Genomic DNA, 17,858 nt, shown 5'->3' with positions numbered 1-17,858 from the left:
TCACTCTCTCACACTCCTCTATCTGGGGAACTCACTCTAACCCCTCTCTCACACTCTTATATCTGGGCCCTCCCTCTAAACCCTCTCTCACACTCCTGTATCTGGGGAGGACCGCCTAACCCATTCTCACACTCCTATATCTTGGGAGGTCCCTCTCACCCCTCTATCACACACTCCTGTATCTGCGGAGGTCCCTCTAACCCCTCTCTCACACTCCTGTACCTCGGGAGGTCCATCTAACCCCACCCCCTCTCACACTCCTGTTTCTGGAGAGGTCCCTCTAACCCCTCTCTCACACTCCTTTTTCTGGGCGCTCCCTCTAACCCCTCTCTCACACTCTGTATCTGGAGAGGTCCATCTAACCCCTCTCTCACACACATATATCTGGGCGCTCCCTTTAACACAAATCTCATGCTCCTGTATCTGGGGAGGTCCCTCTGACACCTCTATCACACTCCTGTATCTGGGGAGGTCCCTCTAACCCCTGCCAAACACTCCTGTATCTGGGGAGGTCCATCTAACCCCACTCTCACGCCCCTGTATCTGGTGAAGTCCCTCTAACCACTCTCTCACACTCCTGTATCTGTGGAGCTCCCTCTAACTCATCTCTCACACTCCTGTATCTGGGGAGTTCCCTCTAACCCCTCTCTCACACTCCTGTATCTGGGGAAGTCCCATTAACACCTCTTCACACTCCTGTATCTGAGGAGTTCCCTCTAACCCCTCTCTCACGTTCCTGTATCTGAGGAGGTCACTAACCCCTCTGTCACACTCCTGTGTCTGGGGAGGTCCCTCTAAGCCCTCTCTCACACTCCTGTATCTGGCGAGTTCCCTCTAACCCGCCTTCTTTCACTCCGATATCTGGGGAGGTCATTCTGACCCTTCTCTCACACTCCTATATCTGGGGAAGTCTCTCTAACACCTCTCTCACACTCCTATATCTGGGCGCTCCTTCTCACCCCTCGCTCAGACTCCTGTGTCTGGGGAGGTCCCTCTAAACCCTCTCTCACACTCCTGTACCTCGGGTGGTCCATCTAACCCCCCACCCCTCTCACACTCCTGTATCTGTGGAGGTCCCACTAACCCCTCTCTCACACCCCTGTATCTGGCGCTCCCTCTAACCTCTCTCTCACACTCCTGTATTTGGGGAGGTCGCTCTAACACCTCCTGCACAATCCTGTATCTGGGAAGGTCCCTCTAACCCCTCTCTCACACTCCTGTATCTGTGGACGTCCCTTTTCATCAGTGAGCTAGTGCACATTTTACTGTACACAGCAAGAATCTTTGCATGGACCTGTGTCAGGTTGAGATAAGTGATTTGCTTGAGGGAGGAGAGAATGAGGAAGGAGCTGTGATTCGATAATATCTATTGTGAATACCTCTCTTGCTATTCCCCTAGTATTGTTGATAGTAAGGGGTGAACAATTGACTGGGTGTGTTTGGAAGATGTACGTGACTCTGTTGTTTCACTGGGGTATAATCGTCTGTGATATTCATTCCAGTTTACTGCAGCTATCCTTATTTCAACCTGAAATATTTGCTCAGGTTTTGTGAAAGGGCAGGTTAAAAAATGGTTGTAAAACTGCCCTAGTATCTGAGCTTGAGACAAAACAAAAGCTCCCAGTTCTAAACTGAAACCAACACAGTCTGACTCTGGACGCAATTCCGAGGTCAGTTTTCTGGGGAGCTCGCTCTAACATCTCGCTCACACTCCTGTGTCTGGGGAGGTCCTTTTCACCATCTCTCTCACCTCAGTATCTATAGAGGTTCCTTTAACCCATCTCTCACACTCCTGTATCTGGGGATCTCCCTCGAACCCCTCTCTCACACTCCTGTATCTGGGGAGGTCCCTCTAAACCCTCTCTCACACTCCTGTATCTGGGGAGGTCCCTCTAAACACTCACACTCCTGTATCTGGGGAGGTCCCTCGAAACCCCCTCTCACACTCACGTATCTGGCAAGATCCTGCTAACCCCCCTCTCACACTCCTGTATCTGGGGAAAACCCTCTAATCCCTCTCTCACACTCCTGTATCTGGTAAGGTCCCTCCAACCATTCTCTCACACTCCTATATCTGGGGACGTCCCTCTAACCCCTCTCTCACACACTCCTGTATCTGGGGAGGTCCCTCTAACCTCCCTCTCACACTCCTGTATCTGGAGAGGTCCATCTAACCCCTCTCTCACACACATATATCTGGGCGCTCCCTCTAACCCAACTCTCACACTCCTATATCTGCGGAGGTGCCTCTAACCCCTCTATCACACTCCTGTATCTGGGGAGGTCCCTCTAACCCCTCTCTCACACTCCTGTATTTGGCGAGTTCCCTCTAACCCCCCCCCCCCTCTCACACTCCGATATCGGGGGAGGTCTCTCTGATCCCTCTCTCACACTCCTATATCTGGGGAACTCCCTCTAACCCTTCTTTCACACTCTTATATCTTGGGATGTCCCTCTCACTCCTCTCACACACACTCCTGTATCTGCGGAGGTCCCTCTAACCTCTCTCTCACACTCCTGTACCTCCGGAGGTCCATCTAACCCCACCCACCTCTCACACTCCTGTATCTGGGGAGGTCCCTCTAACCCCTCTCTCACACTCCTGTATTTGGCGAGTTCCCTCTAACCCCACCCTCTCACACTCCGATATCGGGGGAGGTCTCTCTGATCCCTCTCTCACACTCCTATATCTGGGGAACTCCCTCTAACCCCTCTCTCACACTCTAATATCTGGGCGCTCCCTTTAACCCCTCTCTCACACTCCTGTATCTGGGGAGGTCCCTCTCACCCATTCTCACAATCCTATATCTTGGGTGGTCCCTCTAACCCCTATATCACACACTCCTGTATCTGCGGAGGTCCCTCTAACCCCTCTCTCACACTCCTGTACCTCGGGAGGTCCATCTAACCCCACCTCCCTCTCACACTGCTGTATCTGGAGAGGTCCCTCTAACCCCTCTCTCACACTCCTTTATCTGGAGAGGCTGATCTAACCCCTCTCTCACACACATATATCTGGGCGCTCCCTCTAACCCAACTCTCACACTCCTGTATCTGGGGAGGTCCCTCTAACCCCTCTATCACACTCCTGAATCTGGGGACGTCCCTCTAGCCCCTCTCTCACACTCCTTTATCTGGGGAGGTCGATCTAACCCCTCTCTCACACTCCTATTTCTGGGGAGGTCCCTCTAACCCCTGTCAAACACTGCTGTATCTGGAGAGGCCCCTCTAACCCCACTCTCAAACTCCTGTATCTGGGGAGCTCCCTCTAACCCCTCTCTCACGCCCCTGTATCAGGTGAAGTCCCTCTAACCACTCTCTCACACTCCTGTATCGGTGGAGTTCCCTTTAACACATCTCTCACACTCCTGTATCGAGGGAGTTCCCTCTAACACCTCTCTCACACTCCTGTATCTGGGGAAGTCGCTCTAACCCATCTCTCACACTCCTGTATCTGGGGAGTTCCCTCTAACCCCTCACTCACACTCCTGTATCTGGGTGGTCACTAACCCTTCTGTCACACTCCTGTGTCTGGGGAGGTCCCTCTAACCCCTATCTCACACTCCTGTATCTGGCGAGGTCCCTCTAACCCGCCCTCTCACACTCCGATAGACGGGGAGGTCATTCTGACCCCTCTCTCACACACCTATATCTGGGGAAGTCTCTCTAACCCCTCTCTCACACATTCCACTATCTGGGGAGGTCCCTCTAACATCTCTCTCACACTCCTATACCTGGGCGCTCCCTCTAACCACTCTCTCAGACTCCTGTGTCTGGGGAGGTCCCTCTAACTCCTCTCTCACACTGCTGTACCTCGGGAGGTCCATCTAACCCCCCATCCCTCTCACACTCCTGTATCTGTGGAGGTCCCAATAACCCCTCTCTCACACCCCTGTATCTGGGCGCTCGCTCTAACCTCTCTCTCACACTCCTGTATTTGGGGAGGTCCCTCTAACCCCTCCTGCACACTCCTGTATCTGGGAAGGTCCCTCCAGCCCCTCTCTCACACTCCTGTATCTGTGGACGTCCCTTTTCATCAGTGAGCTAGTGCCCATTTTACTGCACACAGCAAGAATCGTTGCATGGACCTGTGTCAGGTTGAGGAATGTGATTTGCTTGAGGGAGGAGAGAATGAAGTAGGAGCTGTGATTCGATAATATCTATTGTGAATACCTCTCTTGCTATTCCCCTAGTATTGTTGATAGTAAGAGGTGAACAATTGACTGGGTGTGTTTGAAAGATGTACGTGAATCAGTCGTTTCACAGGGGTATAATCGTCTGTGATATTCATTCCAGTTTACTGCAGCTATCCTTATTTCAACCTGAAATATTTGCTCAGGTTTTGTGAAAGGGCAGTTTAAAAAATGGTTGTAAAACTGACATAGTATCTGAGCTTGAGACAAAGACAAAAGCTCCCAGTTAGAAACTGATATCAACACAGTCTGACTCTGGTCGCAATTCCGAGGTCAGGTTTTTGGGGAGCTCGCTCGAACATCTCGCTCACACTCCTGTGTCTGGGGAGGTCCATTTCACCATCTCTCTCACCTCAGTATCTATAGAGGTTCCTTTAACCCATCTCTCACACTCCTGTATCTGGGGATCTCCCTCGAACCTCTCTCTCACACTCCTGTATCTGGGGAGGTCCCTCTAACCCCTCTCTCACACTCCTGTATCTGGGGAGGTCCCTCTAACCCCTCACACTCCTGTATCTGGGGAGTTCCCTCGAAACCCCCTCTCACACTCACGTATCTGGCAAGGTCCCTCTAACCCCGCTCTCACACTCCTGTATCTGGGGAGGTCCCTCTAACCCCTCTCTCACACTCCTGTATCTGGGGAGGTCCCTCGAACCCCTCTCCCACACTCCTGTATCTGGGGTGGTCCCTCTAACCCCCCTCTCACACTCCTGTATCTGGGGAGTTCCCTCTAACCCCCCTCTCACACTCCTATATCATGGGAGGTATCCCTAACCCCTCTCTCGCACACTCCTGTATCTGGGGAGGTCCCTCTAACCCATTCTCACACGCCTGTACCTCGGGAGGTCCATCTAACCCCACCCCCTCTCACACTCCTGTATCTGGGGATCTCCCTCGAACCCCTCTCTCACACTCCTGTATCTGGGGAGTTCCCTCTAACCCCACTCTCACACTCCTGTATCTGTGGAAGTCCCTCCAACCATTCTCTCACACTCCTATATCTGGGGACGTCCCGCTAACCCCTCTCTCACACACTCCTGTATCTGGGGAGGTCCCTTTAACCCCTCTCTCACACTCCTGTATTTGGCGAGTTTCCTCTAACCCCCCCGCCTCTCACACTCCGATATCTGGGGAACTCCCTCTAACCACTCTGTCACACTCTTATATCTTGGGATGTCCCTCTAACCCCTCTCTCACACACTCCTGTATCTGCGGAGGTCCCTCTAACCCCTCTCTCACAATCCTGTACCTCCGGAGGTCCATCTAACCCCACCACCCTCTCACACTCCTGTATCTGTAGTTGTCCCTCTAACCTCTCACTCACATTCCAATATCTGGGCGCTCCCTCTAACCCCTCTCACACACTCCTTATCTGGGGAGGTCCCTCTAACCCCTCTCTCACACTCCTGTATCTGGAGAGGTCCATCTAACCCCTCTCTCACACACATATATCTGGGCGCTCCCTCTAACCCAAATCTCACACTCCGATATCTGGGGACGTGCCTCAAACCCCTCTATCATACTCCTGTATCTGGGGAGGTCCCTCTAACTCCTCTCCCGCACTCCTGTATCTGGATAGGTCACTCTAACACATTCTCACTCCTATATCATGGGAGGTCTCCCTAACCCCTCTCTCACACTCCTGTATCTGGATAGGTCACTCTAACCCATTCTCACTCCTATATCATGGGAGGTCTCCCTAACCCCTCTCTCACACTCCTATATCATGGGAGGTCTCCCTAACCCCTCTCTCGCACACTCCTGTATCTGGGGAGGTCCCTCTAACCCATTCTCACACGCCTGTACCTCGGGAGGTCCATCTAACCCCACCCCCTCTCACACTCCTGTATCTGGGGATCTCCCTCGAACCCCTCTCTCACACTCCTGTATCTGGGCAGGTCCCTCTAACCCCTTTCTCACACTCTTGTATCTGGGGAGGTCCCTCTAACCCCTCTCTCACACTCCTGTATTTGGCGAGTTTCCTCTAACCCCCCCACCTCTCACACTCCGATATCTGGGGAACTCCCTCTAACCCCTCTCTCACACTCTTATATCTTGGGAGGTCCCTCTAACCCCTCTCTCACACACTCCTGTATCTGCGGAGGTCCCTCTAACCCCTCTCTCACACTCCTGTACCTCCGGAGGTCCATCTAACCCCACCTCCCTCTCACACTCCTGTATCTGTAGTTGTCCCTCTAAGCCCTCACTCACATTCCAATATCTGTGCGCTCCCTCTAACCCCTTTCACACACTCCTGTATCTGGGGAGGTCCCTCTAACCTCCCTCTCACACTCCTGTATCTGGAGAGGTCCATCTAACCCCTCTCTCACACACATATATCTGGGCGCTCCCTCTAACCCAAATCTCACACTCCGATATCTGGGGAGGTGCCTCAAACACCTCTATCACACTCCTGTCTCTGGGGAGGTCTCTCTGATCCCTCTCTCACACTCCTCTATCTGGGGAACTCCCTCTAACCCCTCTCTCACACTCTTATATCTGGGCGCTCCCTCTAACCCCTCTCTCACACTCCTGTATCTGGGGAGGTCCCTCTAACCCATTCTCACACTCCTATATCTTGGGAGGTCCCTCTAACCCCTCTATCACACACTCCTGTATCTGCGGAGGTCCCTCTAACCCCTCTCTCACACTCCTGTACCTCGGGAGGTCCATCTAACCCCACCCCCTCTCACACTCCTGTATCTGGAGAGGTCCCTCTAACCCCTCACTCACACTCCTATATCTGGGCGCTCCCTCCAACCCCTCTCTCACACTCCTGTATCTGGAGAGGTCCATCTAACCCCTCTCTCACACACATATATCTGGGCGCTCCTTCTAACCCACATCTCACAATCCTGTATATGGGGAAGTCCCTCTAACCCCTCTATCACACTCCTGTATCTTGGGAGGTCCCTCTAACCCCTGTCAAACACTCCTGTATCTGGGGAGGTCCCTCTAACCCCACTCTCACACTCCTGTATCTGGGGAGCTCCTTCTAACCCCTCTCTCACTCCCCTGTATCTGGTGAAGTCCCTCTAACCACTCTCTCACACTCCTGTATCTGTGGAGTTCCCTCTAACCCATCTCTCACACTCCTATATCTGGGGAGTTCCCTCTAACCCCTCTCTCACACTCCTGTATCTGGGGAAGTCCCACTAACACCTCTCTCACACTCCTGTATCTGGGGAGTTCCCTCTAACCCCTCTCTCACACTCCTGTATCTGGGGAGGTCACTAACCCGTCTGTCACACTCCTGTGTCTGGGGAGGTCCCTCTAACCCCTCTCTCACACTCCTGTATCTGGCGAGTTCCCTCTAACCCGCCTTCTCACACTCCGATATCTGGGGAGGTCATTCTGACCCCTCTCTCACACTCCTATATCTGGGGAAGTCTCTCTAACACCTCTCTCACACTCCTATATCTGGGCGCTCGTTCTCACCCCTCGCTCAGACTCCTGTGTCTGCGGAGGTCCCTCTAACCCCTCTCTCACACTCCTGTACCTCGGGTGGTCAATCTAACCCCCCACCCCTCTCACACTCCTGTATCTGTGGAGGTCCCACTAACCCCTCTCTCACACCCCTGTATCTGGCGCTCCCTCTAACCTCTCTCTCACACTCCTGTATTTGGGGAGTTCGCTCTAACCCCTCCTGCACACTCCTGTATCTGGGAAGGTCCTCTAACCCCTCTCTCACACTCCTGTATCTGTGGACGTCCCTTTTCATCAGTGAGCTAGTGCACATTTTACTGTACACAGCAAGAATCGTTGCATGGAACTGTGTCAGGTTGAGGTAAGTGATTTGCTTGAGGGAGGAGAGAATGAGGAAGGAGCTGTGATTCGATAATATCTATTGTGAATACCTCTCTTGTTATTCCCCTAGTATTGTTGACAGTAAGGAGTGAACAATTGACTGGGTGTGTTTGGAAGATGTACGTGACTGTCGTTTCACAGGGGTATAATCGTCTGTGATATTCATTCCAGTTTACTGCAGCTATCCTTATTTCAACCTGAAATATTTGCTCAGGTTTTGTGAAAGGGCAGGTTCAAAAATGGTTGTAAAACTGACCTAGTCTCTGAGCTTGAGACAAAGACAAAAGCTCCCAGTTATAAACTGATATCAACACAGTCTGACTCTGGACGCAATTCCCAGGTCAGGTTTCTGGGGAGCTCGCTCCAACATCTCGCTTACACTCCTGTGTCTGGGGAGGTCCTTTTCACCATCTCTCTCACCTCAGTATCTAGAGAGGTTCTTTTAACCCATCTCTCACACTCCTGTATCTGGGGAGGTCCCTCTAACCCCTCTCTCACACTCCTGTATCTGGGGAGGTCCCTCTAAACCCTCACACTCCTGTATCTGGGGAGGTCCCTCGAAACCCCCTCTCACACTCACGTATCTGGCAAGGTCCCTCTAACCCCCCTCTCACACTCCTGTATCTGGGGAGAACCCTCTAACCCCTCTCTCACACTCCTCTATCTGGTAAGGTCCCTCCAACCATTCTCTCACACTCCTATATCTGGGGACGTCCCTCTAACCCCTCTCTCACACACTCCTGTATCTGGGGAGGTCCCTCTAACCCCTCTCTCACACTCCTGTATTTGGCGAGTTCCCTCTAACCCCCCCTCTCACACTCCGATATCGGGGGAGTTCACTCTGATCCCTCTCTCACACTCCTATATATGGGGAACTCCCTCTAACCCCTCTCTCACACTCTTATATCTTGGGAGGTCCCTCTAGCCCCTCTCTCACACACTCCTGTATCTGCGGAGGTCCCTCTAACCCCTCTCTCACACTTCTGTACCTCCGGAGGTCCATCTAACCCCACCCGCCTCTCACACTCCTGTATCTGGAGTTGTCCCTCTAACCCCTCACTCACACTCCTATATCTGGGCGCTCCCTGTCACACCTCTCACACACTCCTGTATCTGGGGAGGTCCCTCTAACCTCCCTCTCACACTCCTGTATCTGGAGAGGTCCATCTAACCCCTCTCTCAGACACATATATCTGGGCGCTCCCTCTAACACAACTCTCAAACTCCTATATCTGGGGAGGTGCCTCTAACCCCTCTATCACACTCCTGTATCTGGGGAGGTCCCTCTAACCCCTCTCTCACACTCCTGTATTTGGCGAGTTCCCTCTAACCACCCCCTCTCACACTCCGATATCGGGGGAGGTCTCTCTGATCCCTCTCTCACACTCCTATATCTGGGGAACTCCCTATAACCCTTCTCTCACACTCTTATATCTTGGGAGGTCCCTCTCACCCCTCTCTCACACACTCCTGTATCTGCGGAGGTCCCTCTAACCCCTCTCTCACACTCCTGTATCTGGAGAGGTCCATCTAACCCCTCTCTCACACACATATATCTGGGCGCTCCCTCTAAACCAAATCTCACACTCCTGTATATGGGGAAGTCCCTCTAACCCCTCTATCACACTCCTGTATCTCTGGAGGTCCCTCTAACCCCTGTCAAACACTCCTGTATCTGGGGAGCTCCCTCTAACCCCTCTCTCACTCCCCTGTATCTGGTGAAGTCCCTCTAACCACTCTCTCACACTCCTGTATCTGTGGAGTTCCCTCTAACCCATCTCTCACACTCCTGTATCTGGGGAGTTCCCTCTAACCCCTCTCTCACACTCCTGTATCTGGGGAAGTCCCTCTAACACCTCTCTCACACTCCTGTATCTGGGGAGTTCCCTCTAACCCCTCTCTCACACTCCTGTATCTGGGGAGGTCACTAACCCCTCTGTCACACTCCTGTGTCTGGGGAGGTCCCTCTAACCCCTCTCTCACACTCCTGTATCTGGCGAGTTCCCTCTAACCCGCCTTCTCACACTCCGATATCTGGGGAGGTCATTCTGACCCCTCTCTCACACTCCTATATCTGGGGAAGTCTCTCTAACACCTCTCTCACACTCCTATATCTGGGCGCTCGTTCTCACCCCTCGCTCAGACTCCTGTGTCTGGGGAGGTCCCTCTAACCCCTCTCTCACACTCCTGTACCTCGGGTGGTCCATCTAACCCCCCACCCCTCTCACACTCCTGTATCTGTGGAGGTCCCACTAACCCCTCTCTCACCCCCCTGTATCTGGCGCTCCCTCTAACCTCTCTCTCACACTCCTGTATTTGGGGAGGTCGCTCTAACCCCTCCTGCACACTCCTGTATCTGAGAAGGTCCTCTAACCCCTCTCTCACACTCCTTTATCTGTGGACGTCCCTTTTCATCAGTGAGCTAGTGCACATTTTACTGTACACAGCAAGATTCGTTGCATGGAACTGTGTCAGGTTGAGGTAAGTGATTTGCTTGAGGGAGGAGAGAATGAGGAAGGAGCTGTGATTCGATAATATCTATTGTGAATACCTCTCTTGCTATTCCCCGAGTATTGTTGACAGTAAGGGGTGAACAATTGACTGGGTGTGTTTGGAAGATGTACGTGACTGTCGTTTCACAGGGGTATAATCGTCTGTGATATTCATTCCAGTTTACTGCAGCTATCCTTATTTCAACCTGAAATATTTGCACAGGTTTTGTGAAAGGGCAGGTTCAAAAATGGTTGTAAAACTGACCTAGTCTCTGAGCTTGAGACAAAGACAAAAGCTCCCAGTTATAAACTGATATCAACACAGTCTGACTCTGGACGCAATTCCGAGGTCAGGTTTCTGGGGAGCTCGCTCCAACATCTCGCTCACACTCCTGTGTCTGGGGAGGTCCTTTTCACCATCTCTCTCACCTCAGTATCTAGAGAGGTTCCTTTAACCCATCTCTCACACTCCTGTATCTGGGGAGGTCCCTCTAACCCCTCTCTCACACTCCTGTATCTGGGGAGGTCCCTCTAAACCCTCACACTCCTGTATCTGGGGAGGTCCCTCGAAACCCCCCTCTCACACTCACGTATCTGTCCAGGTCCCTCTAACCCACCTCTCACACTCCTGTATCTGGGGAGAACCCTCTAACCCCTCTCTCACACTCCTCTATCTGGTAAGGTCCCTCCAACCATTCTCTCACACATTCCTGTATCTGGGGAGGTCCCTCTAACCCCTCTCTCACACTCCTGTATTTGGCGAGTTCCCTCTAACCCCCCCTCTCACACTCCGATATCGGGGGAGGTCACTCTGATCCCTCTCTCACACTCCTATATCTGGGGAACTCCCTCTAACCCCTCTCTCACACTCTTATATCTTGGGAGGTCCCTCTAACCCCTCTGTCACACACTCCTGTATCTGCGGAGGTCCCTCTAACCCCTCTCTCACACTTCTGTACCTCCGGAGGTCCATCTAACCCCACCCGCCTCTCACACTCCTGTATCTGGAGTTGTCCCTCTAACCCCTCACTCACACTCCTATATCTGGGCGCTCCCTGTCACACCTCTCACACATTCCTGTATCTGGGGAGGTCCCTCTAACCTCCCTCTCACACTCCTGTATCTGGAGAGGTCCATCTAACCCCTCTCTCAGACACATATATCTGGGCGCTCCCTCTAACCCAACTCTCAAACTCCTATATCTGGGGAGGTGCCTCTAACCCCTCTATCACACTCCTGTATCTGGGGAGGTCCCTCTAACCCCTCTCTCACACTCCTGTATTTGGCGAGTTCCCTCTAACCCCACCCTCTCACTCCGATATCGGGGGAGGTCTCTCTGATCCCTCTCTCACACTCCTATATCTGGGGAACTCCCTCTAACCCCTCTCTCACACTCTTATATCTGTGCGCTCCCTCTAACCCCTCTCTCACACTCCTGTATCTGGGGAGGTCCCTCACACCCATTCTCACACTCCTATATCTTGGGAGGTCCCTCTAACCCCTCTATCACACACTCCTGTAGCTGCGGAGGTCCCTCTAACCCCTCTCTCACACTCCTGTACCTCGGGAGTTCCATCTAACCCCACTCCCCTCTCACACTCCTGTATCTGGAGAGGTCCCTCTAACCCCTCACTCACACATCTATATCTGGGCGCTCCCTCTAACCCCTCCCTCACACTCCTGTATCTGGAGAGGTCCCTAACCCCTCTCTCACACACATATAACTGGGTGCTCCCTCGAACCCAACTCTCACACTCCTGTATCTGGGGAGGTCCCTCAAACCCCTCTATCACACTCCTGTATCTGGGGAGGTCCCTCTAGCCCCTCTCTCGCACTCCTGTATCTGGGGAGGTCCATCTAACCCCTCTCTCACACTCCTGTTTCTGGGGAGGTCTCTCTAACCCCTGTCAAACACTAATGTGTCTGGGGAGGTCCCTCTAACCCCACTCTCACACTCCTGTATCTGGGGAGCTCCCTCTAACCCCTCTCTCACGCCCCTGTATTTGGTGAAGAGTCTCTAACCACTCTCTCACACTCCTGCATCGGTGGAGTTCCCTCTAACACATCTCTCAAACTCCTGTATCGAGGGAGTTCCCTCTAACCCCTCTCTCACAGTCCTGTATCTGGGGAAGTCCCTCTAACCCATCTCTCACACTCCTGTATCTGGGGAGTTCCCTCTAACCCCTCACTCACACTCCTGTATCTGGGGAGGTCACTAACCCCTCTGTCACACTCCTGTGTCTGGGGAGGTCCCTCTAACCCTTCTCTCACAATCCTGTATCTGGCGAGTTCCCTCTAACCCGCCCTCTCACACTCCGATATCTGGGGAGGTCATTCTGACCCCTCTCTCACACTCCTATATCTGGGGAAGTCTCTCTAACCCCTCTCTCACACATTCCTCTATCTGGGGAGGTCCCTCCAACATCTCTCTCACACTCCTATACCTGGGCGCTCCCTCTAACCCCTCTCTCAGACTCCTGTGTCTGGGGAGGTCCCTCTAACTCCTCTCTCACACTGCTGTACCTCGGGAGGACCATCTAACCCCCAACCCCTCTCACACTCCTGTATCTGTGGAGGTCCCACTAACCCCTCTCTCACACCCCTGTATCTGGGCGCTCCCTCTAACCTCTCTCTCACACTCCTGTATTTGGGGAGGTCCCTCTAACCCCCCCTGCACACTCCTGTATCTGGGAACGTCCCTCTAGCCCCTCTCTCACACTCCTGTATCTGTGGACGTCCCTTTTCATCAGTGAGCTAGTGCCCATTTTACTGTACACAGCAAGAATCGTTGCATGGACCTGTGTCAGGTTGAGGAAAGTGATTTGCTTGAGGGAGGAGAGAATGAGGTAGTAGCTGTGATTCGATAATATCTATTGTGAATACCTCTCTTGCTATTCCCCTAGTATTGTTGATAGTAAGGGGTGAACAATTGATTGGGTGTGTTTGGAAGATGTACGTGACTCAGTCGTTTCACAGGGGTATAATCGTCTGTGATATTCATTCCAGTTTAATGCTGCTATCCTTATTTCAAACTGAAATATTTGCTCAGGTTTTGTGAAAGGGCAGTTTAAAAAATGGTTGTAAAACTTACCTAGTATCTGAGCATGAGACAAAGACAAAAGCTCCCAGTTAGAAACTGATATCAACACAGTCTGACTCTGGACGCAATTCCGAGGTCAGGTTTCTGGGGAGCTCGCTCTAACATCTCGCTCACACTCCTGTGTCTGGGGAGGTCCTTTTCACCATCTCTCTCACCTCAGTATCTATAGAGGTTCCTTTAACCCATCTCTCACACTCCTGTATCTGGGGATCTCCCTCGAACCCCTCTCTCACACTCCTGTATCTGGGGAGGTCCCTCTATCCCCTCTCTCACACTCCTGTATCTGGGGAGGTCCCTCTAACCCCTCACACTCCTGTATCTGGGGAGGTCCCTCGAAACCCCCTCTCACACTCACGTATCTGGCAAGGTCCCTCTAACCCCGCTCTCACACTCCTGTATCTGGGAAGGTCCCTCTAACCCCTCTCTCACACTCCTGTATCTGGGGAGATCCATCTAACCCCTCTCTCACACACATATATCTGGGCGCTCCCTCTAACCCAACTCTCACACTCCTGTATCTGGGAAGGTCCCTCTAACCCCTCCCTCACACTCCTGTATCTGGGGAGATCCCTCTAGCCCCTCTCTCGCACTCCTGTATCTGGGGAGGCCCCTCTAAACCCTCTCTCACACTCCTGTTTCTGGGGAGTTCCCTCTAACCCCTGTCTAACACTCCTGTATCTGGGGAGGTCTCTCTAACCCCACTCTAACACTCCTGTATTTGGGGAGATCCCTCAAACCCCTCTCTCACACTCCTGTATCTGGGGAGTTCCCTCTGAACCCTCTCCCACACTCCTGTATCTGGGGAGCTCTCTCTAACACGGCTCTCACACTTCTGTATTTGCGGAGGTCCATCTAAGCACTCCTGCACACTCCTGTATCTTGGTAGGTCCCTCTAAACCCTTCTCTCACCGTCCTGTATTTGGGGAGGACCCTCTAACCCCTCTCTCACACTCCTGTATCTGTGGACGTACCTTTTAATCACTGAGCTAGTGCCCATTTTACGATACACAACAAGAATCCTTGCATGGACCTGTGTCAGGTTGAGGTCAGTGATTTGCTTGAGGGAGGAGAGAATGAGGAAGGAGCTATGTTTCAATAATTTCTACTGTGAATACCTCTCTTGCTATTTCCCTGGTATTGTTGACAGTAAGGGGTGAACAATTGACTGGGTGTGTTTCGAAGATGTACGTGACTCTGTCGTTTCACAGGGGTAAAATCAGCTGTGATATTCATTCCAGTTTACTGCAGCTATCCTTATCTCAACCTGAAATATTTGCTCAGGTTTTGTGAAAGGGCTGGTTAAAAAATGGTTGTAAAACTGACCTCGTCTCTGTGCTTGAGACAAAGGCAACAGCTCCCAGTTATAAACTGATATCAACACAGTTTGACTCTGGACGCAATTCCGAGGTCAGGTTTCTGGGGAGCTCGCTCCAACATCTCGCTCACACTCCTGTGTCTCCGGAGGTTCATTTCACCATCTCTCTCACCTCAGTATCTGGAGAGGTTACCTTTAACCCATCTCTCACACTCCTGTATTTGGGGAGCTCCCTCTAACACCTCTCTCACACTCCTGTATCTGGAGATGTCCCTCGTACCCCTCACACTCCTGTATCTGGGGTGGTCCCTCTAACCCCTCTTTCACACTCCTGTATCTGGCAAGGTCCCTCTAACCCCTCTCTCACACTCCTCTATCTGGGGAGGTCTCTCTAACCCCTCTCTCAATCTCCTATATCTGGGGAGGTCCCTCTAACACCTCTCTCAAACTCCTGTATCTGGGGAGTTCCCTCTAACCCCTCTCTCACACACTTCTTTATCTGGGGATGTCCCACTAACCCCTCTCTCAGACTCCTGTATCTGGCGAGTTCCCCCTAACCCGCCCTCTCACACTCCGAAATCAAGGGAGGTCACTCTGACACCTCTCTCACACTCGTATATCTGGTGAAGCCCCTCTAACCGCTCTCTCACACACTTCTGTATTTGAGGAGGTCCCTCTAACCCATCTCTCACACTCCTGTATCTGGGGAGTTCCTTCCAACCCCTCTCTCACACTCCTGTATTTGGTGAGCTCCCTCTAACCTCTCTCTCACACTCATGTATCTGGGGAGGTCCCACTAACCCCTCTCTCACACTCCTGTATCTGGAGAGCTCCCTCTAACACCCCTCTCACACTCAAGTATCTGGGGGGTCCCTCTAACCTCGCTCTCACACTCCTGTATCTGGGGAGGTCCCTCTAACCCCTCCTGCACACTCCTGTATCTGGGGACGTCCCTCGAACCACTCTCTCACACTCCTGTATCTGTGGACGTCTCTTTAAATCAGTGAGCCAGTGCCCATTTTACTGTACACAGCAAGTATCGTTGCATGGACCTGTGCCAGGTTGAGGTCAGTGATTTGCTTGAGGGAGGTGAGAATGAGGAAGGAGCCGTGATTCCATAATATCTACTGGGAATACCTCTCTTGCTATTTCCCTGGTATTGTTGACAGTGAGGGGTGAACAATTGACTGAGTGTGTTTGGAAGATGTACGTTACTCTGTCGTTTCACAGGGGTATATATAGCTGTGATATTCATTCCAGTTTAGTGCAGCTTTCCTTATTTCAACCTGAAATATTTGCTCAGGTTTTGTGAAAGTGCAGGTTATACAATGGTTGTAAAACTGATCTCGTCTCTGAGATTGAGAATAAGTCAACAGCTCCCAGTTATAAACTGATATCAACACAGTCTGACTCTGGACGCAATTCCCAGGTCAGGTTTCTGGGGAGCTCGCTCTAACTTCGCGCTCACATTCCTGTGTCTGGCAAGGTCCTTTTCACAATCTCTCTCACCTCAGTATCTGGAGAGGTTCCCTTTAACCCATCTCTCACACTCCTGTATTTGGGGAGCTCCCTCTAACACCTCTCTCACACTCCTGTATCTGGAGATGTCCCTCGTACCCCTCACACTCCTGTGTCTGGGGAGTTCTCTCTAACCCCTCTCTCACACTCCTGTATCTGGGGTGGTTCCTCGAACCCCTCTCTCACACTTCTTTATCTCGGGAGGTCCCTCAAACCCCTCACACTCCTGTATCTGGGGAGTTCCCTCTAACCCCGCTCTCACACTCCTGTATCTGGGGAGGTCCCTCAAACCCCCCTCTCACACTCTTGTATCTGGCAAGGTCCCTCTCACCCCTCTCTCGCACTCCTGTTTCAAGGGGAGGTCCCTCTAACCCCTCTCTCACACTCCTGTATCTGGGGAGGATCCTCTAACCCCTCTCTCACACTCTTGTATCTGGCGAGGTCCCACTAACCCCTCTGTCACACTCCTGTATCTAGGGAGGTCCCTCTAACCCCTCGTTCACACTCCTGTATCTGGGGAGGTCTCTCTAACCCCTCTCTCAGACTCCTGTATCTGGCGAGTTCCCTCACACTCCCCCTCTGACACTCCGATATCTGGGGAGGTCTCTATGACCCTTCCCTCACACACCTATATCTGGGAAAGTCCCTCTAACCCCTCTCTCACACATTCCTATATCTGGGGACGTCCCTCTAACCACTCTCCCATACTCCTGTATCTGGGGAAGTCCCTCTAACCCCTCTCTCTCACAATGCTGTATCTGGGGAGGTCCCTCTAACCCCTCTCTCACACTCCTGTTTCTGGAGAAGTCCCTCTAACCCCTATCTCTCACACTCCCGTATCTGCGGAGGTCCCTCTAACACCTCCTGCACTCTCCTGTGTCTGGAGAGGTCCCTCTAACACCTCTCTCACACTCCTGTATCAGTGGACGGCCCTTTTAATCAGTGAGCCAGTATGACTATGGATGCAATTCCGAGGTCAGGTTTCTGGGGAGCTCTCTCTAACATCTCGCTCACATTCCTGTTTCTGGGGAGGTTCTTTGCACAATCTCTCTCACCTCAGTATTTAGAAAGGTTCCTTTAACCCATCTCTCACACTCCTGTGTCTGGGGAGCTCCCTCTATCCCCTCTCTCACACTCCTGTACCTGGGGAGGTGCCTCTAACCCCTCTCTCACACTCCTGTATCTGGGTAGGTCCCTCCAACCCCTCTCTCACACTCCTGTATCTGGGGCTGTCCCTCGAACCCCTCACACTCCTGTATCTGGGGAGGTCCCTCTAACCCCTCTCTCACACTCCTGTATCTGGGGTGGTTCCTCTAACCCCTCTCTCACACTTCTGTATCTGGGGAGGTCCCTCTAACCCCTCTCTCACACTCCTGTATCAGGGGAGGTCCCTCTAACCCCTCGCACTCCTGTATCTGGGGAGGTCACTCTAA

The sequence above is a fragment of the Pristiophorus japonicus genome, unplaced genomic scaffold, assembly GCF_044704955.1.
Source record: "Pristiophorus japonicus isolate sPriJap1 unplaced genomic scaffold, sPriJap1.hap1 HAP1_SCAFFOLD_90, whole genome shotgun sequence".
NCBI classification, from domain to species: domain Eukaryota; kingdom Metazoa; phylum Chordata; class Chondrichthyes; family Pristiophoridae; genus Pristiophorus; species Pristiophorus japonicus.
Note: the sequence above shows the minus strand (reverse complement) of the source record.